This window comes from Cucurbita pepo, unplaced genomic scaffold, assembly GCF_057944985.1.
Source record: "Cucurbita pepo subsp. pepo isolate OVF unplaced genomic scaffold, ASM5794498v1 scafford_13, whole genome shotgun sequence".
Lineage (NCBI taxonomy): Eukaryota > Viridiplantae > Streptophyta > Magnoliopsida > Cucurbitales > Cucurbitaceae > Cucurbita > Cucurbita pepo.
In genome coordinates this window covers 211,968-231,911 of record NW_028257918.1, presented here as the reverse complement: position 1 = coordinate 231,911, position 19,944 = coordinate 211,968, and the positions used below count along the sequence as shown (strand labels likewise).

Sequence of the window (19,944 nt, the reverse complement as noted above, 5' to 3'; positions counted from 1 at the left end):
CTCAAGTCTCGAGATAGCTTCTCGAGATAGCTTGACCATCTTGGTTGTGTAGACACATCCCTCGGGACAGATTGGCCAAGTGGTCTAAGGTGCCAGATTCAGGCTTTGGTTTGAAGGGGCGTGGTCCCACAGCTGTCATTTATTTTCATTTTTTGTAAACCTTCAAGCCCGCTGCTAGCACATATTATAAAAACCTCATGATTTTAAAATGCGTCTACTATAGAGAGAGTCTAGCCCTACTCCGACCAGTGCATCGTGTAACGGTCATACTTCTTCAAATGTGCGGCTTCGTGATCTTGACACGCTAGCCAAAAACCTTATGGGGTACACAATCTCCATTCACATTTTTCACCTCGGCTTTGTGGCTTTGTTATACCATAGGCAAGGTTTGCCTTCAACGTTGAAACATCACTTATGTGGAATCAAAACTTGTTTGACCACACACGCCGCCTATGCGTGCATGTTCTATCATGTGCGACACAACAATGTTGCATCTCATCATTATCTCGGTTCCCAACAACACGATCCATGTATCGTGATGCAATCTCATGTCTTGAGATACTCGATCATCTTGGTTTTTCTAGACACATTCGTTGGGACAGTTTGGCCGAATGGTCTAAGGCGCCAGATTTAGGCTCTGGTCCGAAAGGGCGTGGGTTCAAATCCCACAGCTGTCATAATCATACTTTTTCAATCTCATCGTCCGACCCATGCATCGTATTGCTATCTCTACATCTGTCGTATAGTTTAGTCGAGTGGTTTAAGATGTTGGTAAGAGATTCTAACCCAACTCCAACCAGTGTCTCATGATCTTGTCACGCTCACGAAAAATCTAAAGGAGTACTCAACCTCTATTCACATTTTTCACTCGACTTTATGGCTTTGTTATACCTTAGGCAGAGTTTTTCTTCCGCATTCAAACAAACATAATGTGGAATTAAAACTTGTTTGACCACACACGCCATCTATGTGTGCATGTTCAATCATGTGCGACACAACATTGTTGCATCTCATCATCATCTCGGTTCCCAACAGCACAACCCATGCATCATATTGTAATCTCATGTCTCGAGATAGCTCGACCATCTTGATTTGTCCAAACACATTCGTCGGGATAGTTTGGCCGAGTTGTCTAAGGTATTAGACTTTGACTCTGGTTCAAAAGGGCATGGAATCAAATCCCACAGCTGTCATTTATTTTAATTTTTTGTAAAGCCTCGTGCCCGCTGCGAACACATATTGTTTGTTTTGACTTTTTATTTATGGTTGTTAACATCGTGGTTTTAAAACGCATCTAATATGGAGAGAGTCTAGCCCAACTCCGACCAGTTCATCGTGTCAAAGTCAATACTTTTTCAAATGTGCGGCTTTGTGATCTTGACACGATCATGACAAACCTTAAGGAGTACTTAATTCCCTTTCATATTTTTCATCTAGCTTTGTGGCTTTGTGGCTTTGCTGGACCTTAGGCAGGGTTTGCCTACGGGTTTCAAACATGAATAATGTGGAATTAAAACTTATTTGACCGCACACGCCGCCTATGCGTGCATGTTCAATCATTTGTAACACAACAACATTGCATCTCATGGTCATCTCGGTTCCCAACAACACGACCCATGCATCGTGATGCAATCTCATGTCTTGAGATAGCTCGACTATCTTAGTAGTCCAAACACAATTGTTGGGATAGTTTGGCTTAGTGGTCCAAGGTGCTAGATTTAGCCTTTGGTTTAAAAAGGGATTGGTTTCTAATCCCATAACTGTCATTTATTTTTATTTTTTTAAAACCTTTAGGAGTACTCAATCCCCATTCACATTTTTCACCCGGCTTTGTGGCTTTGTTGGACCTTGGGCAGGATTTTCCTTCGTAATTCAAACATCACTTATGTGGAATTCAAACTTGTTTGACCACTCACGCCGCCTATGCATGCATGTTTAATCATGTGCAACACAACACGTTGCATCTCATTGTAGATGAGAGCCCCCCAATCAGGTAAGACTCACAGTCTACTCAAATCATCGAACATCATAACGGAAAGCATAGATGAAAGCTATCTGGCGACGAAGAAAAGCAAAGGACACCCTATCATACAACTAAAAAAAAAAAAAAAAAAAAAAAAAAAATATATATATATATAGAAAAAGTAGTACAAATATAGAAAAAGTAGTACAAATATCAAAAGTAAAGTTAGAATGTCTCAAGTCATGGAGATAGATATAAGGGTTGAAGGGCCGTTAATATCTTTTTATATACTGTCTCAAAGTTTGCCATAAGTGAACTAAACATCTATGATGAAAGCTAGAGATCAAAATGATTAATATCAGCAGAAGCGTGGTGGGCCCATAACTCACAGGTCCCACGATTGAAACCTAGCTTTGATATCATCATACTACATGTGAAATAACATAGTCAGCAAAAATAAGGGACACTACTTATCCTACAATACATAAAAGTGGCAGCGAACCACACATCACTCACCTATCTTTTTTGGTTTGATTGTCCTTCTTTCAGTGTCCCTCCACGAGGCGTCTCCGTCATCAAACCAAAGTTAAATCATGCTTCATGATAACGATTTACTTTGTTGATTGAATATCTTAAAGAAAAAAAAATACTTGTTTGAGATTTGAATCACTCCGCAGGCAAGATCGATCATGTCAAGCTTAGATGATACTAAACATACAACCTAAACTACATAGCATTACAAAAAAAAACTTATTACTTAGTTAAAAGAAGGCATAAATGATCTTTTTACTACCTTTTTCAAGTCTACAAGACAACATAAGTGGTTATATATAGCCTCAACATGAAACCCTTAACCTTCCACTAGGAATTTTAAGAGTTGTATCATTCATACTTTTAGGACTATAGTTAGCCACTATGAAAATGAGAAATTTTAAGAGTTGTGTCATTCATACTTTTAGGACTATAATTAACCACTGTGAAAATGTAACGATCTTATTTTTTTTTACTAAAATAGAGTCGTACCATATGCATGATGTGATCTTTTTATGTGGAAATATTCATTTTAAATGTTTCATCAGTCCCATGGACTTACATAATAAAAATAAAATTCGTAAATAAATCGAAAACATATAAGAAATGATAATAAACATATATATCCAAAAACTAGAAAACAAATGATAATGGAGTTGACACACGAGTCGTGTGAGTTGCGACTGACGTGGGAAGCGTGTGCGCTGCACATGAGAAGAGCATGACTAGTTTGTCAGGTCACACATGCATTTCTCGAAGAGTGTCCTTTTCAGGTCGTGCGCTACTCGAAGAATACTTGTATATCCTTGGATTGGAATTTTGAGTTTTCCTTGAAGCTTTTTAATGGCAGATTGGATTGGGCGAATGGTTTCTAGGCACTTTCAGGACTCTATTCCTTCGTAAAACTTGTGGGTAATGTTGTTTAGAAGCTATAGGAACAAGTTTGAAAGGAAATGGTGGAGAATTGCTCTCGAATTTGGAAGAAGCCTGAGAGTAGGAGACCCAAAATCTAAACACTTATTGCCAACAGCTAGGTGCTCGACCTTGCTCGATTCTTGTTCCAAATGATTGCCCCAACTACAGAATTTATAGGGGAAACTTAAACCAACATTGGGAGCTCCAGAATCATCGTGAATTGTCGGTTTGATTTTCTAGAAAATCCGTTGGAAATATCTATTCCGATCAGAGCTTCACCGACGTTGGTTTTGAATCCTAGCCGTTGGATGTGACGATCCGTGAGTTTTCTAGAATATATACAAGTTTGGAGGTGATCCAACGGCTGAGACTCGACATTCGAAGGATTTTATGCAGAAGGCACTATGAAGGTTCTGATTTTTTAGCAGAATGGTAAATCCGTAATTATCCTTAACTTCAAGGGTATTTTGGTAATTTGCCACTTTTCGAATATTTTATTATTATTTTCTCAAAAAATCCATAATTTTCCTAAAAATTCTTCATCTCTTGTTGGTCATTTCTCAGGTCTTGAACATCTTAAAATTCCTTCTAGATAAGGAATTAAAAATCTAGCAAGATCCTTGATATTGGAAAAATGACATTTTCGTCCCTTTCGCTTATGCTTTCATTCCAATCATTCTCCAAAGGTCTTAAGTCCTTAAGATTACTCCTTAGGGTATAGAAATGACTTACTAAGTCTCGTTTCCTTGCTTAATTCTCATAATTTCTTTCCTGGGATCTTTTTGGTCATGCATAGGTGGGTTTCCTTCACTTTTAGGGTGTTACAACACGTGACTAGATTACTCAAATTTGATTGGAAATTGTTTATGTATGCAGGTACAAGCAAACCATTAGGCACAAAAGGAAGCTATCTTAAAGGTATTTCATGCCGGACTTCAGATGATTGCAGGGATAATGTTTTTTGTGATTGTAAATTAAACATCTGCTTCTGTCATGGCAAGAAGCATCCCTTCAACTTCAACTCCAAGTCTCACAAGATGAGTAAGAACATTCATTTAGAAGACAACAAGGAGATCAAAGAAGTGCCTCTCAACAACTAATCAAAATAATGAAGATGATCATAAAGAACTTGATCGATGTGACCCTGTATTTAGATTCTCATAATAAATAAACGATATTTTTGTTTAGTTCGTGTGCGTCTTAAGGTTTCGGGTCATAGTATATCATACGAATACAAGATACACTGACATGCTCGTTCCACATGAAGCTATTTAATGCAACAAATTATTCATAACAATATACCATAAAGAATCATATACATGACAAAGACATCATGAGTCAAAAATCGAGACTCGAATCTATCTCGAACTCTATAGCTCCATAGTTCATGCACACTCTCGTCTCGGATGTGCAGTTAGTTTATATTTAAAAAGATGAGTAGTGTGATATAGTAACAATGTTTAGAAAATGCTCAATTTTGAAGGACAAGAAAGAGAGTAATCTAAAAATTATTGTTATAATTATTTATATTATGATTGCGATTATTATATTATGATGAGACGGTTTAGGTGAGATCTACCGTAGACCCAACTTTCAATTCCCTTAAATCTAGTTGGTCTGGGGATCATCTCTGCTCCTCTCTTCTTGAGAATTTATACATCCCTCATTATTATATGGACAACTATCTCTCGAGTTATGGTTTAGGTTTATCCTCAATAGAAAAATAAAGTAGAGCATCTAGAACCCAAGCGGAGAGCATGCGTGTGGGGAGTGTGTAGAAAAGTACAATGCATCCAAATCAACCGATAAATGAAATTAGAGCCAAAGCGAAAACATGATGTTTTAATCCACAAGACACAAAATCATATTTGCATATGTGCATTTCCCGACCTTAGTAGTGGGGTCACTTCTTGAGTATTTTTCAATATGCATTCTATCATTAAAAAAAAATTTACAGTAATGAAAAGGACATATAAACGGTTGTTGGCTTCTCCTATGGAGGCTATAGAACGAAATCTTTTGTGCTAAATCCAACATTTATTATATTTTTCTCTCTTTTAATTTCGTTTTACAAGAGTCACTATGGGGTCACCTCCTGAGTATTTTTCAATATTCATTCTACCATTAAAAATAAAAGTTTGAAATATTTGTTTAGAGGTCAAAAGTATTTCTATTTGAATCACATCCAAAATATAGGATCATTACCATCAAATTTTGAAAAATTCATTGGTTGATTATTGTAGGTTAGTCTTTTTAGTTATTCCCATTTGGGTTATCATACCATATTTCGGTTTCATATTACCTAATTTAGCAAATATTCCTCAATTATATAAAAGTTTTGGGTACAAAATTGAAGACACAAAATTATCATCACCCAAAAATCTCTAAAATCCCTTCCAAAGTCATGGACAAGAACATTTCTATCAAGTTCGCTTTCCTAGCTACAATCATCTTGTTCTTCGCCATAATCGATACAGGTTTAAAATATGTTGTAGTTATTAAAATGAAATATCTTTTTTTTTTTTCAAATGATAAAAATGATCCCAATTCATTACATGCATCCCTTTTGTGATCTGGTAGGTTAATTTTGTTAATCATAATATTTCTTCTTGTATTAAAAAAATAACATCCCATTTAATGTTGTATTTCTAAAATCAAATATTAGTAAAGTAATTGAATGTCCCATAATGGGATGGACAACAATGAAACTCACCTCACCCCATCAAACCATTTTACAATACAACATAATAGCAAACAAACTTAGTCTCAACTTGGCTTTCGTTGTTGCCATGATATTGTTCCTCGTCTCTTCTTTCGGTAACTTTCAATCTCATTTATTTTTCTTCTGTTTTGTTGTTCTTCATTTTAAAAGCCTATATTTAAATTTTATGATAATATTGAGGGAAATGTTGATAAAATAATTGTATGGATAGATATTACGAATTATATATATAACTTTATGTGTGTTTTTCATGGATTAATTATATGTTGAGTGAGGATATAATATGTTGAAATGATTCGTGTTGATCTGTGGGGATAGTTTTCACTCTTAGAAACAAGGAGTAAGTAATGTGATCTTGTTAGAGTGGAATGTCGAGGCCATCAGATGTTGAATCTGAATTTCGAATCTTGATCTAAATCTTCGGCCCGAGGCATTATAAATTAAATATATATATATAAAAAGAGTTTCAATCTGTAGGAACTTTAAAATTAAGTGTGTTTTTCAGGAAGCAATTGTTTTTGGGTATCCTCCTAGAAAATTTCCTAAGAAGCATATGATTGAGATCAAATCATGTCGAAATGACCCATGTGAGTCTTTGGTGATATTCTTTACCTCTTAGAAACTAGGTGTCAATAACTTGACCATGTCGCTAGGGTTGCATAGGATTTATGTCGGTGCCATCAAGTATCGACTTCAGATTATGAATCCTATGCATGTGGTGTTATAAACGGTATTAGGCGACACCTCTCCTAGTAGATACAAACAACGTGTAAATTTCATTTCAATGGCTCAATCAGTATGTCAGTGAGAACAAAACATGTTGGTATGTCGGGACTGTCTTCCCTCTTAGAACCGAGGACTAGGTAACGTGAGCATGTTGCAGGAGAATGTCGGAGCCTTCAAATGCTAAGAATCCTAGACATCGAGCTGAAATTTAGTACTCTTTGATTATACGTGACTAGATGGCTCAAATTTGATTGAAAATTATTTGCGTATGCAGGTACAACCAAACCATTAGGCACAAAAGGCAACTATCTTAAAGGTATTTCATGTAGGACTGCAGATGATTGTAGGGATAATGTGTTTTGTGATTGTAAATTAAACATCTGCTTTTGTCATGGCAAGAAGCATCCCTTCAACTTCAACTCCAACTCTCACAAGATGAGTAAGAACATTCATTTAGAAGACAACAAGGAGATCAAAGAAGTGCCTCAAAACAACTAATCAATATAATGAAGATGATCATAAAGAACTTGATCGATGTGACCCTGTATTTAGATTCTCATAATAAATAAACGATATTTTTGTTTAGTTCGTGTGCCTCTTAAGGTTTCGGGTCATAGTATATCATACAAGATACACTGACATGCTCGTTCCACATGAAGCTATTTAATGCAACAAATTATTCATATAACAACATATCATAAAGAATCATATACATGACAAAGACATCATGAGTCAAAAATTGAGACTCGACTCTATCTCGAACTCTATAGCTCCATAGTTCATACACACTCTCGTCTCCTGTCTGCAGTTAGTTTCTATTTAAAAAGAAAGAGTAGCTTGATATAGTAGTAACCTTTAAAAAATGCTCAATTTAGAAGGACAAGAAAGAGAGAAAGAGAGAGGAAGAGAGTTATCTAAAAATTATTGTCATAATTATTTATATTATGATTACGATTATAATTATTATATTATGATGAGACGGTTCAGGTGAGATCTATCATGGACATAACGTTCAATTCCCTTATGGAATCTAGTCGGTTTGGGGAACATCTTTGCTCCTCTCTTATAGAGAGCATATACATCCCTCATTATTATATTTATGACTATCTCTCAAGCTTTGGTTTAGGTTCCTCAATATAAAAAAATAAAATAGAGCATCTAGAACCCAAGCGGGGAGCATGTGTGTGGGCAGTGTGTAGAAAAGTACAATGCATCCAAATCCACCAAAAAATGAAATTAGAGCCAAAGCCAAGACATGATGTTTTATGCCACTAGACACGAACTCATATTTGCATGTGTGCATTTCTCGACCCTAATCGAGACTTCATGCATTATGCTCATGCATTGGGGGATACCCCTATTCCATCACGAGGGTACGGACACATACACCACTAGACAGATGAAGTATTATTATGTTTTAGATAATGCTGCCATTGCGGTTATTAATTCTAATGGGTGTCCAGCATAAGGAGCTACCGGAGTAGGCTTGTTCGACAAGAAAAGGGGTCCAGCGGTGTACGAACTATCTAATGAGCTTGTACTTGCACGTATGGGTTGTGTGTAGAGTATATGACACACATCTAAGCTGCCCATTAATATAGTATCGTGGGGAAAAAGACTGATATGATAGGTCCCGTCATTGCATTCGCATGTTTATTGCATTTAATCCCAATAGTGGGGTCACTTCCTGAGTATTTCTCAAAATGTACAAGTGCAATCATCTTGTTCTTCACCGTCTTCAATACAGGTATCTTGTAGTTATTAAAAAATGTATAAGTGTTTGAGGGTTGAGTTGGGTCAGGTCAGATTATGTGATTTTCTAGACCGAACCCAATTATTTGCATTATAAATTTTTCAGCATAAACAACCCTTATTATATAATGAATCCAACTCAACCCAACTCAACCATAAATTTTTTGGGATAGATAGTTGGTTCAGGTAGTTCGAGTTATTTATTCAATTTTTTTTATTTTGATAAAAATAAAAATTAGTTTGTAAAATATATGTTTATTTATTTTCATACGTTTGGTTACCATTTGCAATTCAATTTTGTGAGCAAACATGTATATCTTAAAATTAAACATAAGTTTGATTGTACAAAGATTCAAACTAATAAGTTTTAGGGTTACCAAAGAACGAACCAGTAGAACTCAATTCAACATATGTTTTGAAAAATTACTTTAACCAGATCTGGTAGAAAATAAATAATTATGAAATAAAATAAATACATATATATAAAGACTTTTACCAGATCTAGTAGAAAATAAATAATCATGAAATAAAATAAATACGTATATATAATTTTATTGTACACAAAAATGTATATTTTAAAATTAACAATCAATTTAGATGGTTTTGGTTCAATCTAGTTTTGGGGAACCCATAAACAACCTCACTCATAAAAGTTTTCAGTTTTTTGAATCTAGTCCAAATAAGTTCATAACTGAACTCGAACCAGATTGGTTCAGTCAATCCATCTAGTTTCGGGAGAACCCTTAAACCAACTCAATCATAAAAGTTTTCAGTTATTTGAATTCGGTCCAAATAAGTTCATAACCTAACTCGAACCGCACAGGTTCGGTTGGGTTGGGTTGATAGAATTTTTTGAGTCATTAGATTGATTTTGATATTAATTTGAGTATTACTTTGTTTGATGAACAGTGACAAGCAAACCATTGGGAATACAAGGAAGTCATATTCATATTACGTGCAACACTGTCCAAGATTGCTTTAATCCTAAGGTTTGTGAGTGTAAATTTGGGCTGTGTTTTTGTGTACCTAAGAGCCCGTCGCCGCACTTCAGCTTCCACCATGACAACATCAGTGATACCACTCAAAACTAAGAAGTGGCTCTCAACAACTATTCAATAAATACCATTATTTTCATTGCAATATGCTTTACACAAATGAATAAGACTGTGATAAAACCATGTATTTCAATATTATATATTAGATTAAATTGAAAAATTACTTTTCATTTATGATTTATGAGTTCGAGTATGATTATTGTGGATGAGCGATTGAGGTAGATGGGAGATGACTGCGTGAATTCTGTCGTTTTATAGAACGTTTTATAGGGCCGTTATGTATCGTCGTCAGCCTCAACGTTTTATGACGCATCTACTATGGAGAGGGTCTAACCTTACTCCGACTAGTCTTTGCGTCGTCTGGTGACTGGCTTTCGTACCATTTGTAATGGCACAAAGCAGACAAAGTTGGGCTTGGCTGTTATAAATGGTATCAGAGCCAAACACCGGGCGGTGTGTTAGCGAGGACGTTATGCCCTCAAAGGGGTGGATTGTGAGATCCCACATTGGTTGGAGAGGGGAACGAAACATTCCTCACAAGGGTGTGGAAACCTCTTCCTAATAGACACATTTTAAAACCATGAGGCTGACGACGATACATATCAAGCCAAAGCGGACAATATCTCTTAGTGGAGGGCTTGAGTAGTTATACTTTAGTTGTCATATATCTTACAAGCAAATGTCTTTGCTGCCGAAAATCCAAATCTTTCAACTAAAAACAATAAACAGAGCATTCTTGATTAGCCACTTCATGCTCAAGTCTTTACTTTGTGTTAGTAGGACCAGTCAAAGCTCTATGCTCTCTCTTTTAGTGTGGGATTATGTGCGGGAGAGAAAGGAATCTGTGGTGGCAGCGAACAACGAACAACAAGACTACAACTTAATTTTGACTTTTCACTCTATAAGATGAGCACAATTCATTAAACAAAAAATTACAATACTATGAAAGTTATTAAAAGATCAGAATCAGTTCAATCTCCTCGTCCCTCTCCCGTGCCACGACCTTGTCTATACCCGAAAACATAAAAAAAATTGAAGTAGATGCATTTTAATACACAAAAATACTGGAGTCATCACATGGTTGATGTTTTCACCTTCCTCACTAGTCCGGTACTACGACCTTGTCTTAAATAAGCCTAAAACCAGAATATGATTTTAGGTCCCATTAGACATTGAAAGACTTACATGTGTGTATTTTTTTATCTTAACAATAGGGTCACTTATGGTGTTTTTTTAAATAGTCATTCTCTTCCTAACATTTTTTCTGTTATAAACATGATTCATAACTATTAATTTAAATTTTATTGTCAAGTAAATATTTGAAATATTTCTATAAAGGCTCCAAGGTTTCATGAAAACATTTGAAAACTCTCCTAATATGTATATTGCATACCTTAATATTAGAGACGTTACACATAATTTACATTTTCATCCTTGAATTTATACTAATTACGATGTTTTGGTTTGTAAAGGTTAATATCTATAAATGTTTAAAAGAATTAAATAAATTTTTAAAATAATTTATGAAGAAATTAACGATACTTTTTTATTTTTTGAGTTGTTCTGCTGGATCGATCGTTCAAGACCTTTGGTCTCTATCCGGACCCGATGAATAAAATGGGAATTTTATTCATCGGGTCCGGATAGAGACCCGATGAGAATGATTCTGATCTAGTTCATGACCTATTAGAAGTAGAAGGCGCTCTGTTTTTATTGGGATCCTCACGGACAAAAAAGATTGCAGTCAGTTTGATAGTGATCGAGTGACATTGCTTCTTCTGCCCGAACCTAGGAATCTCTTCGATATGATACAAAAAGGATCAGCATCATAATTATTTTAAATTAATTAACCAAAAGATAATGCTAAAGACCAAACTGAGCATCAGTGACAATTAGGAGTAAAATGTAAAATATTCGAACCAATAACCAAATGAAAACTAAACTTCGAAGTATAATAAAAATGTAACTGTAGGATCTCACATCGGTTGGAGAGGGGAACGAAACATTCCTTATAATGTCGTAGAAACTTCTCCCAAGCAGTCACGTTTTAAAACCGTGAGGTTGAGAGCAATATGTAACGGCTCAAAACGGACAATATTTTTTAGCGGTGGGCTTGGACGGTTGTAACATATCAAAGAAGATAATTTTTGTTAACAGTAAGCTTGGACTATTGTAACAGATCAAAGCAGACAATATCTATTAGCGGTGGACTTGGGCTGTTGTAACCGGTCAACCCGAAAAATATTTCTGAGGGGTGAGATTAAAATGATATATATATATTTTTTTAATTCTTTCCATCCTTTGGAAGAAATAAAAACTTGATCCCAATTCATTACTTGCATCCCTTTTGTGGTCTTTACATTAAGTTTGTAAATGGTAATCTTAGTGTATTAAATTCATAACATCCCATTTAATGTTGTATTTCTAAAATTCATATTAGCAAATTAATTGAATATTGTCCCAAAGATTATACAATGGGATGGACAACAATGAAACGAACCTCATCCCATCAAACCATTTACAATACAACATAATCGCAAACAAACTTAGTCTCAACTTTGCTTTCATTATTGCGATGATATTGCTCCTCGTCTCTTCTTTTGGTAATTTTCAACCTTGTTTTTTTTTCTTCTTTTTTTTTTTTTTCGTTTTTTTGTTAACTCTCCAAAAGTAGAGTTATATCAAGTCTTTTTACAGTTAATTTTGCACTTATACTCACCATTTTCTCATTAATTGCTCCATTTATTCTAATTAGTATACATGAAATAGCCAATTGTGGTTTAATATGAAAAGAAGATTAAATTTCATAAATCGAGCTTAATTGTACGCTTAATTGAGCTACTTGGTAAAATTCTAGAACATTTATGCTGAAACCATGATGCTATAGCAAATCTGGAAACAACATTGCTTGCAAATCTAGAAATAAATTGCAGACCTTGATGCTGAAGTAATCAGCAAATCTGAAAATAAATTGCAGACCTTGATGCTGAAGCAATCCGGAAAGTAAACTTTTCAGGGATGACCTGGAAATTTTAATCCACATCAGCCGTCCATGTGGATCATTGGCTACCAAATTAGAAACATCGTAGGTGGACAATTTTATCCTTTCTCAGCCTTAAATTAGAAGAAACAAGCATTATAAAAGGAAAAGGATACCTAAAATAGGGAGGGGCCACACTTGGGGGAGAGAAATCGGATTAGACAGCAGCAGCGGAGGGGCCACACTTGGGGAGAGAAATCGGATTAGACTGCAGCAGCGTTCGCTGCTGTGAAACCAGAGAAGAAGAAGAAAATCCTAATCTAGCAACTATTGACAGCAGAAGAAAAAGGAGACCAACAAGGATTGATTAGGGCAAAGAGGTGGACGTGAGAGCTCAAGGGAAGGGAACTTCCAGAACGACAACAAAACAGGATAACTTTCTATTTCCTTATTCTCTTTTCTCATTCCATCAATTTTACATGATTGAGATGCAAATTCCTCTGTTTAATTTAGTTTGTATGGAGAGCTTGTTGGATCGATATGACAACCCTAGAAGGGGTGAACAGGGTTTCAACAATAATTTTTATTTTTTTTTAATAACAATAAAACTTGATACCATGCCATAAAAATTAACAATAATTTAGAATTTAAATAGAAAGAGGAATTTAAATAGGAAAAGGGTTAGAAAATATAACACCTTAGTTTTATAGTGTTTGGGTCAAACTCGACATACTCCACTACCCAAGCGCCTCTTGGGAATTTGAATAAAACTTTTTGACTCTTTCCTCGGATCAGAGCCCGAGCCGAACCGCTACACGGCTCCTTTTACGAGTGCAAGAACAAACTCAATCCTTTCCACGGCTCAGGATCAAACCGGTATACCGTTCTTTTTACGAGTTCAAGATCAAACTCAATCGTTTCCACGGCTCAAGATCAAACCGGTACAACTGTCTGAAATCTTATAGAAACACACCACAACTCTCTGAAGTAATAGATTTACAATTTTCTCACAATACAATAGATCTCTCTCAAGAATAAAATAAACAAGAAATAGAATTGGAAGCTTTGGAGAGAGCAACAATGGAGGCTTTTAAACAAAAATTTTAGATCGAAACACACCACAACTTTTTGAAGTAATAGATTTACAATTTTCTCGCAATACAATAGACATCTCTCTATATCTCTCAAGAATAAGATAAATAAGTTTAAAATTCGAAGCTTTGGAGAGACCAACAATAGAGGCTTGTAAACAAAAATTTTAGATCTAGAAAACTATGGAAAATTGTGTATTGTGTTCTATGTTGTATGTGTTGTGTTCTGAAAAATATGAAGAGGTGATGAGAGAAATAGAATGAGGCTTTTAAACAAAAATTTTAGATCGAGAAAACTATGGAAATTGTGTATTGTATTTTGAAAAATATGAAGAGGTGATGAGAGAAATAGAATTGGAAGCTTTGGAGAGAGCAACAATGGAGGCTTCTAAACAAAAATTTTAGATCGATAAAACTATGAAAATTGTGTATTGTGTTCTATGTTGTGTGTGTTGTGTTCTGAAAAATATGAAGAGGTGATGAGAGAAATAGAATTGGAAGCATCTCTCAATCTCTCTAAAAAATAAGATACACAAGAAATAGAATTGGAAGCTTTTTGGAGAGAGCAACCATGGAGGCTTTTAAACAAAAAAATTTAGATCCAGAAAACTATGGAAATTGTGTATTGTATTCTATGTTGTGTGTGTTGTGTTCTGAAAAATATGAAGAGGTGATGAGAGAAATAGAATTGGAAGGTTTGGATAGAGCAACACCACACGTCTCTCTGAAGTAATAAATTTACAATTTTCTCACAATACAATAGACATCTCTCTCAAGAATAAGATAAACAAGAAATAGAATTGGAAGCTTTTGAGAGAGGAACAATGGAGTCTTTTAAACAAAAATTTTAAATCGAGAAAACTATGGAAATTGTGTATTGTGTTCTATGTCGTGTGTGTTGTGTTGTGAAAAATATGAAGAGGTGATGAGAGAAATAAAATGAGGCTTTTAAACAAAAAAATTTAGATCGAGAAAACTATGAAAATTGTGTATTGTGTTCTATGTTGTTTGCTGTGTTCTGAAAAATATGAAGAGGTGATGAGAGAAATAGAATGAGGCTTTTAAACAAAAATTTTAGATCGAGAAAACTATGGACATTGTGTATTGTGTTTTATGTTGTGTGTGTTGTGTTCTGAAAAATATGAAGAGTTGATGAGTTTAAATAGTGATGAAGTTGAGAAAACTATGGAAATTGTGTATTATGTTCTATGTTGTGTGTGTTTGTTCTGAAAAATATGAAGAGGTGATGAGTTTAAATAGGGATGAAGTTGTAAAAATAGGAATTGATACGGACCAATAACTAACGTGAAACACGAAAAATAATATTTATTTATTTTTAAATTTATCTTAAAAAATTATAAACCACATGTTTCATTTATATATATATACATATATATATATATATATATATATATATATATATATATATATATATATATATATATATATATACTATTATCTCGACAATAATGAGCCAAGTATGTAATGATATAATATAAAAAAATATTAATGAAAAACATGTGGGTTACAAAGTAATTAGAAAGTTTTATAATTCTAATTGAAATATTATAAATATAATTTAAATAATTTTAAAATTCAAGAAAACTAGTTTTCATTGAAATAGTAACAACTTTTATTTTAGTTTAAAGCAATTGAAAATTCCACCATTTGTTACTCTGCCAAAGTTATAAATGTCATACTTCGATTGGTCCATGATTTCAATTTTGCCCGCTGGTCCATCAATTTTGTCACCACATCATCACGTCAACTATCTTGTTTTGAATTTGATTGGTCCACGATGTCAATTTTGCCGCTACATCATCACGTCGGGTATCTTGTTTTGACTGAAACTTCTCCGTTTTATATCTAATTTGAGTGAACCAAAAAAGACGTTCAAATCGTTATTCCCAACCTTACACTGTGGACAGAATACTGAGAATTGTTAATGATTGAAGGTAGGTTTGATATCATCCGAACATCAATTAATTAATTAACCTTCGTGTTTATAATGTATTTGGGCTTCAACTGAAAGATGGTATCATCACTATCATTTACTTAATAAAAAATATTTGTTTTCCTCTCGACTAATCAAAATCGTAAAGAAACAATATGATTTCCTCGTTGATTAATCAAAACTCTTCGTGACTACAAACTAAGAGACGTATCGTCACTATCATTTACTTAATAAAAATTATTTGTTTTCCTCTTGACTAATCAAGATCGTAGAACAAAGAAATTACTAGACCTAGTAATCACTATCATTATATTAGAGAACTGTTTGATTTTCTCGTCGACTAGTCAAAATCGTACAGTAAAGAAATCATAAGACCTGTCGTTCGTGACTCTTAATTAATTGTAGAAACTATTTGATTTCCTCAACGAATCAAAATCCTAGGTGATTACGACTTTTATTACCGATTAAAGAAGAAATCCTTTGATTTACTGAAAGATAAATCAACGATTCATTTATTTCATAAACTATTTAGTTTCCTCTCGACAAATCATACTCGTAGCAATCACTATCAATATTAGTGAGTTATATTCCAAGTCGACTAATAAACGACATTGAAGAAACTATAAGACCTAGCATTCAAGATATTCAACTAAAGAGACTATTTGATTTTGTGATGTCCCACATTGGTCGGGGAGGAGAACAAATCACCCTTTATAAGGGTGTGGAAACCTTCCCCTAGCAGACGCGTTTTAAAGCCTTGAGGGGAAGCCCGAAAGGGAAAGCCCAAAGAGGACAATATCTGCTAGCGGTGGATCTGGGTCGTTACAAATGGTATCAGAGCCAGTCACCGGACGATGTGCCGGCCTTCTCGCTGTTCCCCGAAGGGGGGTAGACACGAGGCGGTGTGCCAGTAAGGATGCTGGGCCCCAAAGGGGGGTGGATTTGGGGGCGGTCCCACATCGATTGGATAAAGGAACGAGTGCCAGCGAGGACGCTGGGCCCCGAAGGGGGGTGGATTGTGATGTCCCACATTGGTTGGGGAGGAGAACAAATCACCCTTTATAAGGGTGTGGAAACCTTCCCCTAGCAAACGCGTTTTAAAGCCTTGAGGGGAAGCCCGAAAGGGAAAGCCCAAAGAGGACAATATCTGCTAGCGGTGGATCTGGGTCGTTACAGATTTCCTCATCGAAGAATCAAAATCGTATAATGATTATGAACTATGGAACCAAGAGATCACGATTACCGATTAAAGAGGAAATCATTTCGTTTTCTGAAAGATTATCCATCCGACATACCTGATTGCTTGTGATTCTCGTCGCATTTCTTGTCGAGAAAACTCAAAGGCCGCGCGCAAATTTCGCCTTCTTTAACTCTCCTTCAAGTTCCCGCTCTTGGTTTATATAGAGCTTTACGGGAACGTTTGCCAGTTGCATTTTATTTACGGAGGAGAAAATGGTAAAAAAGTATTGCGGTAATTCGTCTGATTTGCACGGATGTAAACGGCGTCATTTACTAACGGTCTGGACTTGGTCATACTATTAAAAATTAATGGGCTCAAAGAAGTCCAAATACATTATAAACACGAATGTATGTTAGGATCGCACAACAACGCACACGCTCGATCTAGATGAATACAAAGAATAGGATAGAGAAAATTGCAAAGGAGAACTCTGGCTAAAAGGATTTTTTTTATTGATAACTTAAGGTATGTACAACAAGAGAGAGTAGAGAGAATAGAAAGTTACATCTCAAAGCTCTACCGGGGATATATATATAGTTCAATTTACTATATATATCTTTATCAGATTTAACCATCTACTATATATAGCTATTTACTATATATAGCTTTACCCGATTTAACCATCTACTATATATAGCTATTTACCATATATACCTTTACCGAATATAGCTTTACCAAATATAACTATTGACCAAGCTATAAATAAGCATGAGGCTTCATAACCTAACAATGTATATTTGAATATTTAGATTTTAACATGTTTATAAGGTAGGTTTGTTATCATCCGAACATCAATTAACCTTTTGAGTAAATCCTTGATGTACTTCTCTTGATTTAAGAAGATACCATCTTTCAGTTGTTTGATTTGAAGTCCAAGAAAGAAACTGAGCTCTCCCATCGTACTCATCTCAAACTCATTATACATACATTTGGAAAATTCTTCACATAAAGAAGGGTTAGTAGAACCAAATATAATATCATCCACATATATTTGCACTAATAACATAACATTTTCTTTAATTTTAATAAAGAGAGTAGTGTCGAGCTTACCCATTTTGAAATCATTCTCAATATGAAAATTACTAAGTCTATCGTACCAAGCTCTTGGAGCTTGTTTTAAGCCCTAAAGAGACTTTTTCAACTTATAGAGATGACGTGGAAAGTCAAAATTTTCAAATCCTGGAGGTTGTTTTACATAAACTTCCTCCATAATATAACCATTTAAGAATGCACTTTTCACATTCATTTAATATAATATAAAATTTTTGTGTAAGAAGCAAATTCATGTAAGATTCTAATACCTTATAATCTAGCAACGGGTGCAAAATTTTCTTCATAGTCTATACCTTCCTCCTGACAATAACCTTGAGCTACAAGTCTAGCTTTAGGCATTGCTTGCCTTCGACAACCAAACATCACTTTTGTGGAATTCAATTTTGTTTGACCACACACGTCGCCTGCGCATGCATGTTCAATTATGCACAACACAACAACGTTGCTTCTCATTGTCATATCAGTTCCCAACAACACGATCCATGCATCATGATATGATGCATGACCATCTTAGTTTGCTCAAACCATATGTTGGGAACTCACCCATATGTCGATCATCTCATTAGGACATTTCAAACATTCATCCATCTAGATTCTCTTGAGCATCAGACTCTCCCGTGTACATGCTAAACCATTTACGACATACTTTCTTGATAGCGGGTGCATGATCCAACCTTCGACACATTGGTTGGGGAGCAATATTGGCACACCTATGCCATCTCTTACTTTCTTGTTTCTTTCATCAACCATAGAAAATGTTATCTATTTTAAGATTAAGATCGATAATTAGCTCAGGCATAAATCCTGGCTTGGAAAAATATGAAAAGAAGGGCCACATTTTATAGGACACGGGTAATGTGCCATTGCAACCATATCACAATCCTCACCCAAATCTTGTTAAACATGTCATAATCTAATAATCATGCCAAAAACTTGATGATGGAATATAAAATTTTCAAATGACTCACAGTGTCGAAGGAATCATCATTTTCAAATGACAATTGTGGTCGGTGGCGTTTGTTGTTACAAACCTTGAGGATGTGAATCTAAGAACGATCATGAAGGTCATATATTGTGTGTTTTTCTTCAATGATGGAAGGAGAAGACGCTAAACCGATTGAGGCGAACTCTTGGATAATCTTTTAAAAATCACCTACCGAAGATGTCTGGGCTAAAACTGCTAGTAGCCCAGACGTTGAGTTGAGAAATTCAGTGTTTTTCCTTTGTGGCAGATCTTGTAAATGACCATTTGTCGAAAGACATATCAAAACTATTTACTTTTCGTTAAAGAATCGTCATATCCTTTCTGCCCTCATGTTTGATGTTCACATAGAGAACCTTAACATCTCATCAGAAGCATTCAAATGTCTCCCCCACAACTCTTAGATCTTCTCCAAAAAGATTTACTATGCTCATAGAGGTAAATTTGGAGAAATCGTCAACCTGTTTCCAAAACCCTTTCATGGGATCAGATTACTAAGAATTCTACCTGGATCCTTAAATATGTGAGCCTTCCAATCACGAAAGACCCACAGTTTCCTCAAGTCATCGAAAATGATGATGGAAAGCGTAAAAGTAAAATTCAATGAAAATTAAATTTTCTTTCCAAAGGTAAAGATTCTTAAGCTCGAGATCTAGTACCTCATGAATCTCGAGATCTCCATAAAAAATCAACATGTCAAAGTCTATGCAAATAGAGCCGGTTCATTACAACAAAGAAGTAGTTTTAGTCAATTATGAGGGCAATCCCAGATCTCCAACTCAAACCGAATTGGATACTACATCTATCTTCAACCAGATCGATATTATCACAAATGAATTGTCCACTGATAAAGAATTCCTTAAAAATGCATTACAACCTCGAAGGATATCCTAAATATCCAACATCAAAATAACTTCTCAAACAAGATTCTCTCAACCATTGCAAGACAAGTTAAGAAGATTGATCAAAATAACTTCTCA

General features: G+C 35.0%; 1 non-coding gene across 1 annotated transcript; it reads left to right on the top strand.

Annotated features, from left to right (window-relative positions):
* The first annotated feature begins 597 nt into the window (after positions 1–597).
* Positions 598–677, top strand: TRNAL-UAG (transfer RNA leucine (anticodon UAG)). The gene has a single exon. It is a non-coding gene; the product is annotated as a tRNA-Leu (tRNA).
* Positions 678–19,944: the final 19,267 nt, after the last annotated feature.